The sequence below is a fragment of the Canis aureus genome, chromosome 21 (genome assembly GCF_053574225.1).
Source record: "Canis aureus isolate CA01 chromosome 21, VMU_Caureus_v.1.0, whole genome shotgun sequence".
Taxonomy (NCBI): domain Eukaryota; kingdom Metazoa; phylum Chordata; class Mammalia; order Carnivora; family Canidae; genus Canis; species Canis aureus.
Window position 1 is genome coordinate 23,704,052 of NC_135631.1, and position 19,406 is coordinate 23,723,457.

Genomic DNA, 19,406 nt, shown 5'->3' on the forward strand with positions numbered 1-19,406 from the left:
GCCAAGTTGACAAATGGCCCAGCTTCCCTCTCAATCATGTTGCCAATAACAACATTGAAATGGTGCTTGGGGCCTTCAGGCTGGACCCCGTCAACAAGACAGGCCTCACTGAGTAAGAGGCAATCTGTCTCGGTCTGTCAGATGCTACAAGATTTCTGATGGCAATGATGGGGAGAGTGGTGGGAGAGAAGTAGCACAGCAAGCTTCCCTGCCAGAAGCCAGAGAAGGAGACGGATGCATTAAAGAGTGCAGAACTCTTCTGCTTGCTTGGCCATTTCCTTCTTGTAACGGAATGCTAAAAAGATGGTTATAAAGAGGACATCTGTACAGGGAGGTGTGTGGACTCATTTCATCCGCTGAATTGGTGCAAGATGCTATAGGTCATCTCTACAAATGTGATGGGCATTCATTCACCCAGACCCCATAGATAAAGAACATGAGAGCGGAAGTACCATGTAGTACCTTTAGAGGAATGTGTGCAAAGGGAGAAAATGGGCCAATCATGGTAGCATGGCTCTATTGAGTGTGCGTGTGTGTACGTGTGTGTTTGGGGAGGACAGTTGAGCACAAAAAGACCAGCAGCAGGGACGTCTGGGTGGCTCAGTGGTTTAGCGCCTGCCTTCGGCCCAGGGCGTGATCCTGGAGTCCTGAGATCAAGTCCCACATCCAGCTCCCTGCATGGAGCTTGCTTCTCCCTCTGCCTGTGTCTCTGCCTCTCAATCTGTGTCTCTCCTGAATAAATAATAACAATCTTTAAAAAAAAAAAAAAAAGACCAGCAGCAGACCTGAGAATAAGTCTCTCACCATGTCAATCAGGATAATTTGAAAACAGACTATGGAAGAGAACTCAATGCCAAGGCCGGGTGCCAGAGGGAGTCAGAGAAGAAACTGTGAGACGGCTATACCCCACCCTTGCCAGACTCGAGTGAAGACCTTGGGCAAGCTATTTAACTTGGTGTTTTTCATCTATAAAGTGAGAGTGACAATAAGTACTTGCTTCACAGTATCCTGTAGGAGACTGTTACCCTGCATGCCCCCCAGTGAATCCCCTCTCTCAGTGCCCATGCCCTGGCCTATCTCTATCCCCCACTGATGCTAGACTTTGTCACGTGATTTGCTTTGACTGATGGGACTTCATCCAATGGGACACCTACAGAGGCTGACGAGTGTTTGCACACTAGGGTGTGCCCTCTTGGAAGACTACCATCACCATCTAAGAAACCTAGGATATCATGCCGGGAAGGCCACACGGAGGAGAACCGAGATACCCCACCGGCAGCCCTGGCTAATCACCAGATGTGTCGTGACCGCCAGAGAGTCACCCTCCGGGGTCACTTTACCCTAGTTGAGCCACATGGGCAGATGACAGCAGTCCTTGAGTGGCCCCAAGCAAAACCAAAGAACAACTGCCCCGCTCAAGTTGCAGAATGCCCATCACATTTGTAGATGATCCTTTGTCTATTGTACTTTCAGTGAATGAGATAAGCCCATGTGCCTACCTGGCACACATGTCCTCTTTTTAATCATTCCCTTAGCATCCAATTATAAACAGCAAATGGCCAAGCAGGCAGAAAAGTTCTGTGGAGGGATCTTTAATCCATCCACCTCCTTCTCTGGCCTCTGGCAAGGTAGCCTGCTGCATTACTGCGTTTACTGCAGAATAAACAGTTGCTGTTTTAAACTACTAAGTTTTGGGATGGTTTGCTGTGTAGCGGTAGTTAGCCAATCCAGGCTCTTGTCGGGATTAAATCAGATAACACAAAGCACTCGGCACAGCTCCCAGCACAGAAAGTGTTCCGTGCGTGGGGACGATCACCTTGCATCAAGTCCAGGTCTATTCAACCCTTTTACCTGTTACCGCCCTCACTGCACCCACCTTACTCCTTTCTCTATACCCACGCCAACAAATAATACCAGGTCATGAAAAATCATAGGTTTGAATCTTTTTTTTTTTTTTTTAGTGTTTTATATAAAATTATTTTCATGTGGGACACCTGGGTGGCTCAGTCAGTTAAGCATCTGCCTTTGGCTCAGGTCATGATCCCGGGATCCAGGGATCGAGTCCCACTTTGGGGTCCCGGCTTTGTGAGGAGCCTGCTTCTCCCTCTGCCTGTGTCTCCGCCTCTCTCTCTCTCTCATTAATGAATAAATAAATCTTTATAAAATATTTTCGTGTACTAAAGCAAAATCATTAAAAACCATATAGTGCTAAGAATCTTAAAATGAAAGTCAGTAGTCCCTTGTCCTACACTCCCACCCTCAATCCAACTTCTCATTTTAGGAGGCCCGTGGCACACTCATACCAAAATCAGGCAAATACTGTACAATGCAAAAGTGAAAACTGTGAACACAGGTGCAAAAATCCTTAACAAAATGCTAGCACACTGAATCCAGGTCATGATCAAGTCCTGCATCCGGCTCCCCCCAGGAAGCCTGCTTCTCCCTCTGCCTGTGTCTCTCTGCCTCTCACTCTTTGTCTCTCATGAAAAAATAAATTCAAAAAATTTAAAAAAAGAAAACAGCATGTCCCCCACCAAAGTGCTTGCACACAATTCTCCATCTCTGAGTTTGCTTATGAGAAATCCAACTTGAAAAGGTATACTAAGAGCTGTTGGCTTCTGCAAGAAGGCGGTGCAATCTGATCTGTGTATAGAAAGAGTTCTGGCCACGTGTTATCAATACGGGGAAGACCTTGAGGGCCTGAAGAGCAGTCAGGAGGCTGGTGCCTAAGGGGATGGTGAGAGACAGCAGCAGAGCCCGGCCAGGAGGATGCCAAGCAGGAGGCGGGCCTGAGGCTGAGTGCGGGTGGAAGTGACTAGGTTTGGGATTCAGAGACTAATGCGAATGGGGACAGAGGTAGGATGGGAGGAGGAACCTGTGCCATCCTGAGGTTCTGAGCCTGGACAACTCTGAATGGTGATGTTCCTCCAACGATAGAAAAATCCAAGGTGTGTGGGGGTGCTGGGTGGCTCAGTCGGTTCAGGGTCCACCTTCAGCTCAGATCATGATGCTGGGGTCCTGGGATCGAGCCCTGCATTGGGCTCGCTGCTCAGCGGGGAGTCTGCTTCTCCCTCTGCCTCTGCCCTTGCTCGAGCTCTGTGTGTGTGTGTGTGTGTGTGTGTGTGTGTGTGTGTCTTTCATGATCTCTCAAATGAATAAAGAAAGAAAGAAAGAAAATCCAACAGAGAAATAAGGTGAGGAAGAAGGGAGGTCAACCCTGTGGAGTCTGTTTGCCCTCCCTGACCTCTGGGAACCTTTGACTCTTCTGAGAGCAATTCCCCAGAGCACTCACCTGGTGTGGAGCCCCAGGTCCTCCACCATCTGGCCTGCTCCTCCCTTCCAGCTCCTTCCCTGTCCCCCCTCCTGTACCCATCCACGCTGAGCCTCTGGGCGACCTCAAGCCTGGCTGATGTGTTCCCACCGCAGGGCCTTGGTGCTCAGCAAGCTTCCCTCCCATTCTCCTCGTGGAGGCTGGTGCACACTCCCGCAGGTGCACACTCCCGCTGTTGCACGCTCCTGCTGGGCCCGACGCACCTTCAGGTAGGGTGTGTGCTTTTGTGGCACCCGCCTGCGGCTCCTGGAAGGGAATCAGCTTTGCTCGTAGGCCCTCACCCACGGCCCCGCCCGGGGCCCAACCCACCGCATCCACGGACAGGCCCTGGAACCGGGCAGCCGGCCGAGGGCCCTCTGGCCTGCCCCCCACCACCACCACCAGAGGCCCTGGCAAAGCGGGCAAGCCATTCCCCTGAACTCCAACCCGGACCTGCTGCCTCCCTGTCCAGTCCGGGCTGCCCTGGGGGTTCCAGAACATCTCACGGGGAGCCACAGACCTCGTGCCGCCCATCAGCGCCTGACAAAGGAGGCCAACCACGCGTGAGTGTTGAGTGAATGAATGAATCAATCAATCAATCAATCAATCAATCAGAGGAATGAATGGCTTGGATCCCTTACATAGAAGACCAACAGAATGGGCCGGGGGGCTCCTGGGTCGGAACCACGCAGCAGCAAGCGGCAGGTGGGCCCTGGCACCTGGCATGCGGGCATCTCACCCGAGGCACGGACGTCCCAGGCGGTGGCCTGTCCCCGCCTCCACCTGCTGCGGGTCTCGGCGGTCCCGCATCCAAGGGGCAAATGGAGACCGGACGAGGAGCTCACCTACCCTGGTGATTTCCTTCTGCTTGGGGAATTTTTTTTTTTTTCTTTTTGGTCTGAGGACAGACGCTGCGGTCCCATGCACAGGGGCAGAGAAGGGAGAGGCACGGAGGTGGGTCGGGACGTCTCCTCTCCCTCGGCCCAAGAGGCACTGCAAGAGGGGAGAAGGCAGGTGTGCATGCAGAGGTGGGGCGGGTCTGGGGCTCCCCCGGGCCCCGAGGGGCGAGGGTCTGCACCTCCCAGGGTGCTCCCAGCTCTAGAACAAGAGACAGGGAGACAGAGAGCCTAAAAGGCCCCAACACCCCGCATCTGAATCCCACACCTGCCATTTAGCACACGGGTGACCTTGGGCCGGCTGTTGAGCCCCTCCAGGCCTCAGTTTCCTCATCTGCAAGCTGGGCTCTCTCTTGGACAGCGGGAGGCCCTGGAAAGTGCAGCCCCCGCCCGGAGCGGGCGGCTGTCACCGGTGGCTGTGGGCTGCGGGGCCCTTTACGGGTTTACCATCAAGGGAAAGCTTCTCGGGCTAAGGATGGAAGCTGGTTCTGTCCCCAGAGGAGTGATGATCACTAATCCAGCCCTGCTTAGGGCGGCTCTGGCATCCCCGTGGCGGGATGGGGGTACGAAGCAGGGGCTGGGCTGCTCTGGGCACAGGCCGCCTGGGCCCTCCCGCGCCCTCCCGCCAATTCCTGACTCCCACTTAGATCCAATAGACTTGGATTTAACGAGCTGGCTGTTAGACTCTAAATACACACCGTATGGCCAGGAGATGCAACGTTTCCTGCGAAGGAGCAACCAGAGGGCCCCCCTCTCCTCCATCCCTGGTGTGTCTCACGTACGGCTTTGAATAATTAATTTGCCATTTCGATGATACACAATGACCGGCCTATTAAGCCAGGATCCAGCATTTATTAAATGCTAACTTAGTGGCAGGCAAGCAAAACCTGAGTCAATAGTTGCCTTGCCGGTTATTAAAAGCTCCTGTCCCTGAGGATCTGTGGGGGAGGCAGGCCATGTGGTCGGCGGAGGCAGTGAGCTGGCGGGCAGAGGGGAGGCGGGAGCATCCAGGAGCATCGGGGAGGCCATGCGGAGCCTCACCCTGCTGGGGACCGGGAGGGCACGACTGGGGCAGGTGGAGGTCGGTGCCAGAGCAACCGCCTGAAGTTCCCACCAGCGGTGAACCACCCCTGAAGCAGCGAGCTGGGACATCTGCTTTTCGTTTGGGCTTTCTGGAAGCTATTTATTGCCCAGAGATGGGGCTTAGAGGCAGGAAAGGTATGTGGAACTCGGTGGGGATCCCAATATGAGGGGAGAACTGAAGAACACAGTCCCGCGTTGTTGGCCGCCCAGGGTGGATGTTAACAGCATGGGTTTTGAAGGGGAACCATTAGGGTGCTATGAATGGCACATAAAAGACACGCCAACTCCAACCAGTTTAGATATTAAGGGAGGTCATTGTCACCCAATAGGAAATTCAGGAATTGACAAGTTTCTCAGTTGAGACTAGACTCGGCTACATATAAAATTCAAATAGCAGTGGCTTAAACAGGATAGAGGTTTAGATTCCTCTCAAAGGAAAGAAGCCCAGAGGTGAACAGCCAACAGCTGGGATGGCAGCTCCACAGTCAGCAGGGACCCATGGCGCCCCACATGCTGTGTGGGGACACTGCTCCATGCTGCCCTGGGGTCCACTCACCAGTTCCCTGCTTACACCAACAGAACCTTTGAAAAAGGTGTGTCTCTAGCTGGCTCACTCCCTCAGAGCCCAGCAAAGCCCTGGAGCCCCCCTGCCCTTCCCCGTCTGGTGCCATGACCTTGGTTCTTCATGCACGGTTTTCCCAGCACCCCATAATCATTCTCCTCCACAGCCCTGCACCCATAACCTCAGAGGTGCTGTTCTGGAGTATACCCAACCATCCACTGTCCTGCTTCTCAATCTGGGAAATCCACTGCCCTCCTCCTGCCATTTTCTTCTTTCCCCACCATCACCACAAACACGGACCACTCCTGCTCCATCATTCCAGACTAGAACCTGACAGCTCCCTAATATCCCTCCCACCTCATCCCCCAACCCCATCACCCTTATAGCTCTATTGACTTAGCCCAAGCCAATCAGCATTCTCTAGCCAAAGAGACTCTGTTCAGAATGAACATATATTTTGAGTCAATGAGGATCGAGGGGAAATTCTTCAGGAAACTTCTAGGGGGAAAAAAACTGTCTTCCTCTAGGTAAGGTAGAGGTAAAACCTGGAACTGCTGCCTCCATTTTGCCACCATGGGAAGCCAAACTGATGTACACAGAGCAGAACACAACACTTGAGAGATGACCAGGTGTTTGATGCCGTTGGTAAGGCCTCAGCTCGAACCAACTCAGATCTTCTTTTTTTTTTTTTTTAAATTTTTTATTCATTTATGATAGTCACAGAGAGAGAGCAAGAGAGAGAGGCAGAGAGAGAAGCAGGCTCCATGCACCGGGAGCCTGATGTGGGATTCGATCCCGGATCTCCAGGATCGCGCCCTGGGCCAAAGGCAGGCGCCAAACCGCTGCGCCACCCAGGGATCCCCCAACTCAGATCTTCTAATTACTTGTGCCTGAAATCAATATTTTTATTGCCTAAGCCATCCAAAGGGGTTTTTCATAGTTAGAACATAAAAAGATCCAAGTGACCAAGGAGTCACCTAGAAATGGTCCAGCTCTTAGAAAGGCCTTACCCCCCCCCCCAAAAAAAAAGAGAAAGGCCTTACCCCTCCCTGAAGTCAGGGGAAGAGGATGAGAAATACCTACCCAACCTCAGGACCTAATTAGGCTTTTCAAGGAATTCAGCCAAAATCTAAAAGCCCAGATCCTTCTATGAAAATTCATCTGTCCATCCATCCACTCAGCCACTCATGCACTGAGAATTCCAAATCCAGCCTCCTTAGGTCCCTCCATAGCTCAGCATCAGTATCGAGGCTCCATCCTCATGCAAACAGAGCCACTCTGCAAGCCTTGGGCCAACTCAGGTGATACCTCTGAGTATCACTCAGGGTTCTCCAGAGAAATAGAAGCAGTAGGATCTAGATGGACATACAGAGAGGAGATGACAGGAATTACAGGAATTATGGCTCAAGAAGTCCCATAATCTGCCACCTGCAAGCTAGAGAACCGGGAAAGCCAGTGGTGCAATCAGTTCAGGTCCAAAGGCCTGAGCATCCGGGGGCCAATGGTTTAAGTCCTAGTTGGAGTCTAAAGGTCCAAGAACCAGGAGCACCAATGTCCAGGAGCAGGAGAAAACAGATGTCCCAGTTCAAGTAAAAGAAAGTTCTCCCACCCGTGTTGGTGAAAGGGATCTTCTTTCCTTGGTCCGCAGTTTCAAATGCTAGTCCCTTCTAGAGACACCCTCACAGACACACCCAAAAGGTTTCACCAGCTGTCGGGGCACCCCTGAGCCCATTCAAATTGCTGCAGAAAATTAATGATCACACCCTGGCTCCTGTCTTAATGTCGTACAAGCCCCTCCCCCCTTCCTTCCCATCTCTGCTGCTACCAGCCAAGCTCAGACCCTTCGCATCTTCATTCCTGGCCCACCAGGGCAGCTTCTTAATGGACACCCATTAAGAAGTCTTTTGACAATCTGGTGCCATGAAGCATGAATCATTCGCTCTAAAGCGCTCCCTTGGTCATTCCAGTCTGCTCAAAAATGCATGCTGAGTATAATGAATTTAAGCACGTCAGGAATATATAAAAACAGTTTTAAAAGAAAAAGAGGAAAGTTCTTTCTCTTCAAATTCCCTTTCCCCAAGGCTACCGCTGATAACAGTTAGGTATGTATCCTTCTGGACTCTTTCCTAGGTATATATATTTTTTAAACTTTTTTCCCCCCAAACAAAGACAGTATATAGCTTTACTAACGTGACTACACTGCAAGAGGGACTTGCCCTAAAATCACATAAAAAAAAAAAAAAAATCCTTTCGTGGTTCCTTAGGGCCATATTCACTCAAAATAATGGAAATTTAAATTCAATGGCCCTGCTGGGGGAGTGTTCTGAAGCCCACAACTCCCATTTTTGTTGCTGTTGTATTTCTGTTGCTTCATTCTCTGCTGGTTTAATTAGTGCACGGTAGCGTCTGAAGCAATGTCATTTCTATTCCAGTTATGGCCAGAGGCAGTTAGCACAAAATTCACAATATTTTTAATTCCAATAGAACTGTTCGGTCTAATGGTCCTATTCCAGCAACTTCAGAGGTTAGAACACCCCGCATCTGAAGCTGCCGACAAGGAAAGACGACTTCCAGTGGGGGGCCTTAGAAGGAGGGCTCTTCACAGGGCTCCCATGGCTGGGTAGGAGCTTCTGGCAAGTTCATGGAACCACCCCCCGAAAGCGTAGACGCCAAGGCTTGGCTTAAAATTGTGTTATTACAGCGCTGGCTTGGGGAGAAGATGTTGCATTAGAATTCCCAATTTGCGGTCGTTAGGGCTGAGACTGCTTTCAGTTCTGCATCCAGGTCCCAGAGCAGCGGGGGCGGGCAGCGGAGCTGGGCCGTGGGTCCTTCTGAGCTGGCTTCCCAACGCGGAGAAGCTGGGAGGTCCCGGTGACCCGGTGACACGCTGGCCCAGGTTTCAATGCAGCGCTACCGTTTAGAAACCGTGCCAGCTTGAGGGGGACCCTGAAGCTTACGAACCCTGGCTTCCCTGTTTATAGACATACCACCCCCTCCCCGAAAAGGGCTTGTTAGGGTAGGGGAGCTGCCCAGCACAGCCAGATGCGGGAGGCAGGACTCGTTCTTGGTCCACCTGTGGTTTTTAGAGACAATGCTTCTGCCTTCAGATGAGTAGTTTCTGGTCATCAACCCCAACAACACCTACCCCTAGGGGAAAAAAGTCACAAGGGACAGGTGGGTGGCCGGGGAGAGGATTTTCCAACCCTGAAAAGGACCCCAAGGGGGCTCACAGCGGGCAGGCAGCCAAGGCAGGCCTCCGTGCTGCTGGTGTTGCCAGGAGGCATCGCAAGGACACAAAGATCCCTCCAGCCCCTCCTGGACTGGCTGTCCTCCTGCTTCTCACTTTTTCCTAAAGCTCTCAGGCCCTGGCTGGCCGCCGCTTTCCTGGGAAACACAGATGGTCAGCATAGAAAATGCAGGCTGGATCTGAGCTTGCCTTACAACACTGGCTAACTCATCCTACCCTGGGGCAATGAAATGCTCCCTCCCTCCCTCCCTCCCTCCCTCTCTCCCCTTCACACACAGGGAATATATCCTGCATACCTTCCATGTGCTTCATAGTCCCTGCCTTCCGGCCACCATAAAACAACAGCTACTGATAGAACAATCACAGATGTCCTATCCCTCTTCTTTGCCCTAATAATAAAGGTCTCAAACTCCCTTCCTAATCTGAGAAGCGTCCTACACACACTTGGGACCTGCTAATCGTGAGAGTCAAAAAGACAAGTACTGTTGTCGTTGTGTGGGTGTGTTTGCCACCACAATCAACATTCATTCAGACCCAAGGCGGATGTGTCGCCTGTGATGTGTCACTAGGCCCATGAATGATGAATCATGCTGCTTGGTTTTATTGTTATTGGTTCCCGATAAAAGATGCATAAAATATGTCCTGTTGAGACTGTATGGCATAACTCTACTTAATTGTTAGTTTTCTTATTATCATTTAAAAAGTAGGGGCGTCTGGGTGGCTCAGTAAGTTAAGTGATGGACTCTTGGTTTCGGCTCAGGTCATGGTCTCAGGGTTGTGGGACCCAGCCCCACATCAGGCTTTGCGCTGGGCTTGGAGTCTGCTTGAGATTCTCTCTCCCTCTCCCTTTGCCCCTCCCCCTGCTCACTTGCATTCTCTCTCTCTTTCAAAGACATTTCTTTTTTTTTTAATATTTTATTTATTTATTCATGAGACACAGAGAGAGAACGAGAGGCAGAGACACAGGCAGAGGGAGAAGCAGGCTCCATGAGGGAGCCTGATGTGGGACTCGATCGCAGGTCTCCAGGATCACACCCTGGGCCAAAGGCGGCGCTATACTGCTGAGCCCCGCTGGGCTGCCCATCTCTCTCTCTTTCATAAATAAAAAATCTTAAAAAAAAAAAAGAAAGAAAAGAAAAAGAGTAACACAAGGTGATAATTTGGCAAAAACCAAACAATACAGAAGTGAGTGGATGGTGATGGTCCAGCCCAGAAGCACTCCCTTTTAGAGACCATCTGCCCTGTCCCACGGTAAAAGGCGAATGAGTCAACGTGGAAACTTTTGTTCCAAACTGGGTCAATTGGATTCGCCGTGCCTGGACTATAAAAGCGTGAATGGGCAGTGCCAGGGGCTGACACATCTTGCATGCGCACCTCTGAGAGAAGGTCCTCCTGCTTACCTAGCCAGGTCCCCTTAGCTCCTCTGCTTCCCAGTGCCCAGGTCCCAGTTCTTCCATTGGTGACTCCTCCCAATGTCCTTCCACCAAATCCCGTTTTCGCTTCCTGACTTCACCAGTTTCTGTTGCTGGCCACCCAAGGCCCCTCAACTGATCCAAGCATAGCAGGTACAGGTGTTATAATCACACAGAGACGGGAGGCACACCACAGTGTCCCGTTCTGTGTTATTCTCTATCTTGACCCTCCGCACACACTCATCAATACTCACACAGCATGCTTCCTCCCAATATCCAGGACATAGAAAGTAAAAATGCAGACGGTGAAGGGTCCAAGTGCCTCCTCCCCACCACACACACCTCCTCGAGGAGTAACACTGCTGGCAGCTTAGATGTGTTCTCCCAGACCTGTCTCTGCAGCTGGGTGTGTGGTCGGCTGGGTGTGTGGCCTGTAACACTCACTGAATACCTACCACGTGCCAGGAACCCTATCGGGACTTTTCACCTACTCTGTTTTACCTGCTCCCATAATCTCATTTAATTCTCACAGTACCCCCAAGAGGGAAGCATTAACATCCCATTTGACAGATGAGAAAACCAAGGCGGAGGAACTTCTATTTGCTCCAGCTCCCTCACTGATCCTAAGGGGCACGCAGCACTGTCAGGAGCCCTAACCCTCTTGGTGGGGAAAGATGGCAAGGTCAAGCACCCTGTTGGCTTGGCTTTGCCCTGGGTGAGCAAGGGTATCGTGCCTGGGAGCAGAGAACCATGAACACAGTTTTTGTGTCTATTTCTTCTTTGCCAACTCTGGGTGGTTTTAGGATTTCCCTCCCCACCTTAGAAAAGTCACTTAGAAAATAATCCAGGGGTGCCCAGGTGGCTCAGTCGGTTAAGCATCTGCCTTCAGCTCAGGTCATGATCCCAGGGTCCTGGGGTTGAGCCCCGCGTCGTCAGGCTCCCTGCTCAGCGGGGAGTCTGCTTCTCCCTCTCTCTCTGCTGCTCCCCCTGCTTGTTCTATCAAATAAATAAATGAAATCTTTAAAGAAAAAAAAAAGAAAAGAGTCCAGTGAGTGGCGATCATCTCTGACTCCCTTCGGTTAAAGCTCCTATTCATCCTCTGGTTATTTAACGAGCAGAAACAGGCAAGCAAAGGAAAAGATTTCAGAATAATCCCTCTCTTTTCTTTCCCCCCAACACTTTTTTTCCCCCCAACCCTTCTGATTGTTTATTCGCTCCTCCTTTCTGTCACAGATGCCAGCAGGAGAAACGGAAAGCACCCTTTGATGGGAGAGGAGCTTTTAAACACCCCAGCTCTTTAGGAGGTGTCCCTGGGTTCTTTTCTCTGCCCCCCTTACTGGAGTCTGGGTGGCCGTTGTAACATACGTGTAACATGAACGTGTGACCATGCAGAAAACCAGGGTAGCGACAGAGTCCGCAGATGTGAACAGAACTGAGCCGAGAGGGACCACAGCCGTGGGAAAGCTCTGACGTGGAAGTCAGGTAGAGTGAGCCAGGTGGGCCAGGACTGAGCCGTTCACCTTGTGCTCATCACACAACCCTCTGAAGCTCAACTTTCTCCTTCATCAAATAAGAACAGTCGCCCACACCCGCCCCGCACCTCTCCCTCGCAGGCTGCCGTAAAAATCCACCAGACTGGCATGGGAGAGTGCTCAGCAAAACTGCGAGGAGCCGTATAAATGTATGACCGTCATTAATCCTCAGCCCTCCTTCTGCTATTCCTTAGGCCCATATTGTCCCTAAAATGCAGCCATTCTTTAAACTCAGGCAGACGAGAAATGGCCTCCGAGGTTTCTTGCTTCCTTTTTTCCCTCAGTTGAAACAAAAAGGAACCAGACGTATTCAAGAGCAAGTGTCAGTGTCTGGTGTGTAACAAGCATGCCCGGCCCCACAGCAGCACCTGCCCTGCGTCCCTGTGGCAATCTCAGAGCTGGCTCCTGGGAGGGGCAGTTACAGCGGGCATTGTTGTGTGCCAGGCTCAGGCTACCCTGGCCCTGAGACAGTAGTGGTACGGCCCCTGGGACTGTTAGGTCTGCCCACTTCTTTTCCAGCCATTCTCACCCCAGCTGATAAAATATCAACCTCGTGGAGCTTTCCAAGCGGGCACCATCTCCCAGCGGATGGGCTCCACCATGCCGCCCAGGAGAGCTCTAAGCGAGCACCTGTTTCTAACATGCCTGGACACAGACAACACGGCAGCACCAAGGAAGAGATGAGCCCCTAGTAAGAGGCCCCTTGGCTAGCTCACCAGGGTTTTTCTCAGCCCCAGGAGGGGCCACGTGCTGTTGTGGCTAATATCACTTTGCTCCCATGGCTGACCAGAGCTGGAATTCCTCTTCTGTCACTTAGCAGAAGTCTCCTGAGCCACGTGTTACCTGTCACAATGTTCTGGTGGTTTTCCCATCAGTGAAATGGGGGAATAACAACTCTGGGCCAGGATGGAGCGGGCCTTGAAGCTGACGTGCCCAGAAAGCTCTCAGCATGCTGCTGCCTTACAGGTCGGAAGTACCCTGGAGACGCTGTGTCCACCAGAATCTCTTGTCCAGCTTGATCGCAAGGGAAACCTTGACCTTCTGGAAGCTGAGCTCCCGAGAGGGCCTGGACGGGAGTGGCCCTGGGTCACACGGATCTGCCTGTTTCTCCACAAAAGGCAGAGGGGGACAGAGAGGAGGTGGGAAGGACAGCCAGATGGACGACAGTCTTGCACAGTGATGTGACACCCTCCGCCCCCCAGTTTGGGGAGCCCTGCAAATCGTCAGCAAAGTGTCCAAATTTGTTCAGTTGCTCCAAGTGCATTTGGGGCAGGTGGAGTGATTCAGATGTGGACCTTCACAGCCGGGTGACTGTGTGCCAGAGCCAAGGCGACAAGTAGAGAGGCCGGAAGCAGATGCAGAGGGACAAGCTTGAGGATCAAAGCCCCAGTGACCCTGAGAAATAGAGGGACAGCCCCTGCCCCTCCCAAACTGTGGAATAGGCATCTGGATAAAGATGAACTGAAGTTTGAAGGAGTGGGGCAGGTTCAACAAACACAAGGTTACGCCATTGCCGTCGTCCTCATCATCTCTGTCATCATCACTCCCAGGTGTTACAGGTCATCTGCCCACGGGACGCAGGAAACTGGCTTTAGGCCGTGCAAGCTGGGACGCAGGAAGCTGGCGCGTTCCTAACCAGGACTGCACTACTGAGGAACTTCTAGCCGGCCCCCCTCGCCCCCATCTCACTGTTGAGATGTGCAGCTACCTCTCCATTCACTAGGAGGCACCAGCCAGCAGCGAGGGTCTGCTGGTTACCCCCCCCACACACACACACCACCCCCACCCAGGCCCCTTTCCAGTACCACAGGGATGGCTTTCCCCGGGTCCTCGAGTCCCTGGCCCACCCACCGAGGCCGCTCATCGCTCTGCTGACACTCCCGGCCGCACTGCAGCGAGCCCCCAGTTATGAATTACTTACCTGCTGGCCATCATTTCAGTGTAAATGGATTTTAAAAAGCAGCGAAGGAATATATTTTCATTTGGAGTTAAAGCATCCATTTTTTATTGGAGTTGGAGTCTGGTCTGGAAGAGACGGGAGAAGAATGGCTCCGAGGCTAATCTAGGTAATGATGATGATGGAGATGCCCGGAGCAGGCCATACCTCACCGGCAGCCACCCCTCTCCCTCCCCCGGCGTTGCTGCCTACGCTATGTTTTTTTCTTTTCCTTTTTTTTTTTTTTTTTTCTCACGGCCCCTTCCATTAACACCCACCGCGTATGATGGAACCATTATGATAATATCCCCGCTCTCGGAAGCCTCGATTGGTCTTGACACGTTATCAACCTGAGAGCTCAGCCACTGCGCACTAAGCCCTATTTATAACAACCCTTGGCAGGAGCCACCAAAATAAAACCTGGTACTTACGGGCCACCTTTCGTCTGAGAGAATCAGAAAGCTTTACAAGCTTAATTAAGCTCCGGCATCTCTGCGACTGATGAGGTGTGCAGGGCCCGGGACACCGAGCAAGAGCAGCATCGCTGACTGCGCAGGGATGAGGCTCCGGGCGGCAGGGGCAAGGAATCAACGGGGCCAGCCGGCCTCACCTCCTCTCATGGCAAGTGTTTGTTGAGTGAATTTCTGCAGCTGGGGTGGAAACAGCCATCGGTGGGGGACGGAGGGGCCGTGGAGAAGCCCTGCCCTGCTGCTCCTCCATGTAGGGAGGGGGCCTGAGAACGGCGTCTCACATCCAAAGCCGATTAAGCTAAGCCCACGGACGCAAGTGCTTTTAAGGCCCAGGAAATTGAGCTCCCGAGAAAGACACGGTGATCCGCCCACGGCTCGTGGCTGCTGAGCTCCCAGGACGGTCCCTGGGCTGAACGCCCTCCTCCCCCAAAGCCTGACCTGCAAAGCCCCAGCTCGCCCTTCAAGACTCAAGCTTAACATGTGCCTCCTCCTCCGTGAAGCCTTCCTGGCCTCCCTTGGGAGAGTTTGCTGCTCCCCGGCATCTGTGCTCCCGGTGGCTTATGCCTCTGTGACGGCGGGGGCGGGGGGGGGGTTGCTTCCTAAATGCTCCCCGGGCGGTTCATCCACGCAACCGTGTTCCGAGACGGTGCGGTCAGCATCTCCACTTTCCTGATGAGTTAACAGGCCCAGCGAGGTTAAGTGACTCTTCCAGGACAGCACAGTCAGCAGGTGCAAGACTCAGCCCGGATGCACAGACCCATGTGCGTCCCTGGAGACTCCACCCCGCCCGCCTGCCCGGGAGCACACTCATGAGGGCACAGATCTGCTTCCAGGTGTGCCCCCTCTCGGGTCCATAAGCCCCTCTGTGAGCGGTTCGTCATTTAGGACTCCCTGGCTGCAAACCAAAACCCCACTCCCAGTGTGTCCAACCACCTGGCAAGCCCAGGGGGAAGGGTGGCTTCAGAGTTGATTAATTTGAGGGCCCAGTGACGTTACCAAGGACCCCGGCTCCTGCAGCTTTCTGGCCTGCCACCCTCGATGTGTCCACCTAGCTCCCCTTGCGGTTCTATGGGGACTGTCCCAATTCCAGCCCTCACATCTGGACCTGAACCGTGGAGAAAAGGTGCCACATCTTTTCAGTGTCTTTTTGCCCTAGAGTGGATTGCTTTTCCAGAAACCTCCCTGGGGACCCCAGGTCTCACCAGCCAGCATGGTGTCATCAGCCTGTGCCTAAACCCCACGTGCGCAAGGAGCCGAAAAGCACCCCGACTGGCTTAGCCCAATCAGGGTCCAGCCTCCCTTCCAGCACCAGGCACAGGAAAGAGGACGAAGAGCTGCCCAAAGAAGGGGAAAGGAGGATGAAAAACAGACAACCAACCGAAGCTCCTGACGCCGCGTTAAAGACGAGAGAAAGGCAGAGGCCTCGGCCCTTACTGCCCAGATCTTGACCTTCTGCATCTGAATAAAATACGACAGTTGAACTGAATCACAGCAGAGAAAGAAAACTCATGTCCCAAAGTGCCCAGCCCAGAATTTTTACCACCACACCCCATAACTCGAGTATGATGCCAGGTGACTGAGATTCACAATGGCAACGGCTTTCAGATTTATTAAATTAATTCACCAGTGCTCTAACCTTTAGATTCTAGCTTCTAACACCAGTGGCTATCGAAGCCTTTTCCAAAAGCCGGTCAAAAGAGAGCTCTGTGGAATAAAGAGGTTCGTAAAAATGTTAAAGTCTCGCCATAAATTACAGGTTTATGTCAACCCTGACTTTCTTTCCAGAAACACGGTGAAACACAGTATATTCTTAAAAGTGGGAGTCATTCAGGCAGGCAGACTAGTTGCAAAGGCTATTGCATTTCCTGACCTCCTCCTAGCTATCCAGTAGGATTTGCCTGGAATAAAATGTGTAGATACCTGTCCAGGACAGCCAGGTCTGTGAGGATGGGAGCCGTGCAGGAATTCTAGAGTTCAGGCTTCCTGGCTGGCTGAGTTGGTTAAGAGTCTGCCTTAGGCGTGGGTCATGATCCTGGGGTCCTGGGATGAAAAATAATAAAAAGATTTTATTTATTTATTTGAGAGAAAGAGAGCAAGCTGAGCAGGGAGCTTGCTTCTCCCTCTCCCTCTGCCCCCTACTCATGCTTGCTCTCTTTCTCTCAAATAAGTAAATAAAATCTTTAAAAAAAAAAAAAAAAAAAAAAGGAATTCTTGAGCTCATGACCTAATAGAGACATACCAAAAAAAAAAAAAAAAAAGGAAAATGATCCTCAAAGCAGGAAAAAAAATGTACTGTAGGGGGGACAAAAAGAGGGGAGGAGAGAGACCCAGATAATAAAAACTATGGCTCAGAGAAGTTCAAAAGCTGCCTGGGGTCAGAGCTAATGATCTCATACACAGAATCACACAAATATTGTTAACAGTGAACTCTTTTTTTTTTTTTTTAAATAAAAGAGTGAACTCTTAACTCTTCTAAGCACTGTAAACATAGGGACTAATTTAATCCTCATAATAAACTACAAAGTTTGTCACCATTAATTAGTATTAATCATCAGACATTATATAATTGATATCATCAGTATTAGTGACACCAATAATTCTACTGTAACTGCATTTTACAAATGGGTACACTGAGGCACAGAGAGGCCAAGTAACTGACTCTGGGTTACACCCCTGGTTAATTTTTAAACTCAGACAATTTGGTCTGAGAGTTTGTTCTCTTAACCATTTCCCTTAGTAGCAACCCCAGAGAACATTTCAAAGCAAAATTTAATCTGAGTTGAGTCTACTTTGATTAAATGCAATAATTTTTTATAGCTGACGTTTTCTCAGGGCTTTTTTTGTTGTTTTTTTGTCTTTGTTTTTGTTTTTTTTTTGCAAAGGGCTTATCCTCCATCATTCTGGAATCTCAGCCCTGCCGTTTACTTGCTGTATGACTTCAGGCTAGTCACTGGCTAAGTAAGCTTCAGTGTTCCCATCTGTAAAGCGGGGACATTCATCACTGTTGGAAACGTTAAAGCAGAGAACGTGTGTGCAAAATAAAGCCGGTAACGCCCTGTGCTAGGCCCATAATAAGCGCTCAGTAAGTGTTTGCCACCAGCATTGTAGTGATTATTAATACGTCGCTAGCACTTCCCAACAACCGTGCAAAGTAGGCAAGATTCATTATCCTCATTTCTCAGATGTGGAAACCTAAACTCAAAGAAAGGAAATAACCCGCCAGAAAGGAAACAGCCAGAATGTAAAAATGCCAGACTTGGGAAACCTTCCAACTCCGAGCCTCCTGCCCTGCTCCCAACCCTCAAAGCCACCCCCGCCCTCTTTCCCAGGAGGCACTGTTAAATGAGCCAGATCATTCTTCAAACAGGACTATGGAAAAATTCGAAGCAATTGGAAGTCCAGACTCAGGGAGAAGCCCTGAGGAATATTAAGAAAGTTTTCAAGGTGAAAATAGGTTTCTAGGTAGGGACAGAGGAGCAGCACTTTCCCTCGTGCAGAAGCAACTGCCAGAGGGGCGGAAGGGCCAGCGGCTACCCATTGTGATGAACTGTATCCAGGAGCCACGGTGTGGCTTGGCCTTGACTGGGGGAGGGGAGCGTCCCCAGGCTGGGAGGTGACGGCAAGTGGGAGCACTGTCATCGTACAGGTGAAACAGAGGAGTGCGTTCAATGTTGAAACACTGTCTAAAGTACTCAAATACGCCTATAAAATGGCATTCTGCTGGAGGGTTTGCTTTTTGGTTTTGGTTTTGTCTTAGTCCTTTGGTTTTCTGGAATTCTGCGTCTCGGTGCACTTGCTCCTGTGAACGCGTCCCACTGCGGTACCTGGGGCATTCAGTCCTGTGGCTGCAGGCAAAGGGCTGTGATGAGGTCAGTCCCTCTTCCAAGAGGTAAGATCCTAGCCAACTTCTTTAAGACCCAGCTTCTTTGTCAATACCTGGACGTGATGGGAAGATCTTGGGATTTGGAGCATCTGGGTTGGAGGCCAGCCCCTCCCAGAATGAAAGTCACATGCTTCCTCTTCCTACATTATGTGGAGGCTTCATCAATATTTTTTTTTTCCTTTTAAAATGAAAGTTCTTGGGGCACCTGGGTGGCTCGGTGGTTGAGCGGCTGCTTTCAGCTCAGGTTGTGGTCCCGGGATCCTGGGATCGAGTCCCGCATCAGGCTCCCCGCAGGGCGTGTGCTTCTCCCTCTGCCTATGCCTCTGCCTCTCTCTCTCTCTTATGAATAGACAAATAAAATCTTTTAAAAAAATGAAATGAAAGTTCTTATTTTGTACCTCTTAGTAGTAAGGAGCTTTTTAAAACCAATACATGCCACCTGCAGAAACTTAATCTCAGTAACTTTCCAATGACTTATTCAGCAAATTGTTATTGAACTAACTAAGCACCAGGCACTGAGCCCGGCAGCCCCGAAACAATAGGTAAGGGGGACTCCTCAGGCAATGACAACGAACTATCCCTTGTAGTTCTTTACAGCTTTTGTTAGCAGCTAAAGAGGCAGAGACACCAACTACTTTGGATTTCCCCATAGCACCTAGGACGGTCACCGGCTGAATTTAGGTGAAATCATGAATCAACCCGTTAATCACACACAGTTCTGTAATTAGATGATATTCCACTCATGCCCACAAGGTGGAGATCTTGCTTACAGTTTACCCAGGCTGAAAGCACTGCAATCAAAAAAAAAAAAAAAAAATCCCATAAGTTAAACCAAAAGATTAAAAAAAAAATCAAATTTAATTTATTGAGCACCTATTTAGTACAATATACTAACTTACGTGGTAAGAGAAATAAAAGGTTGTTAAGAAATAGTATTCTCTGCCCTCTAGGTAACGTAGGGGTGAGGAGCTTACACAAAGCGGGAGGACAGTCCCTTTTAATGCATTACTACGTTTTGATGCCTCCTTATGGGAGTCACAGTCACCGGAGCATCAGATAAGATCTATAAAAAGGC

General features: G+C 50.8%; 1 protein-coding gene across 5 annotated transcripts in view; it reads right to left on the reverse strand.

Annotated features, from left to right (window-relative positions):
• The window catches only part of PAMR1 (peptidase domain containing associated with muscle regeneration 1), a 156,735-nt gene that overhangs the window by 133,373 nt on the left and 3,956 nt on the right, over positions 1-19,406 (reverse strand). The window lies entirely within an intron of this gene.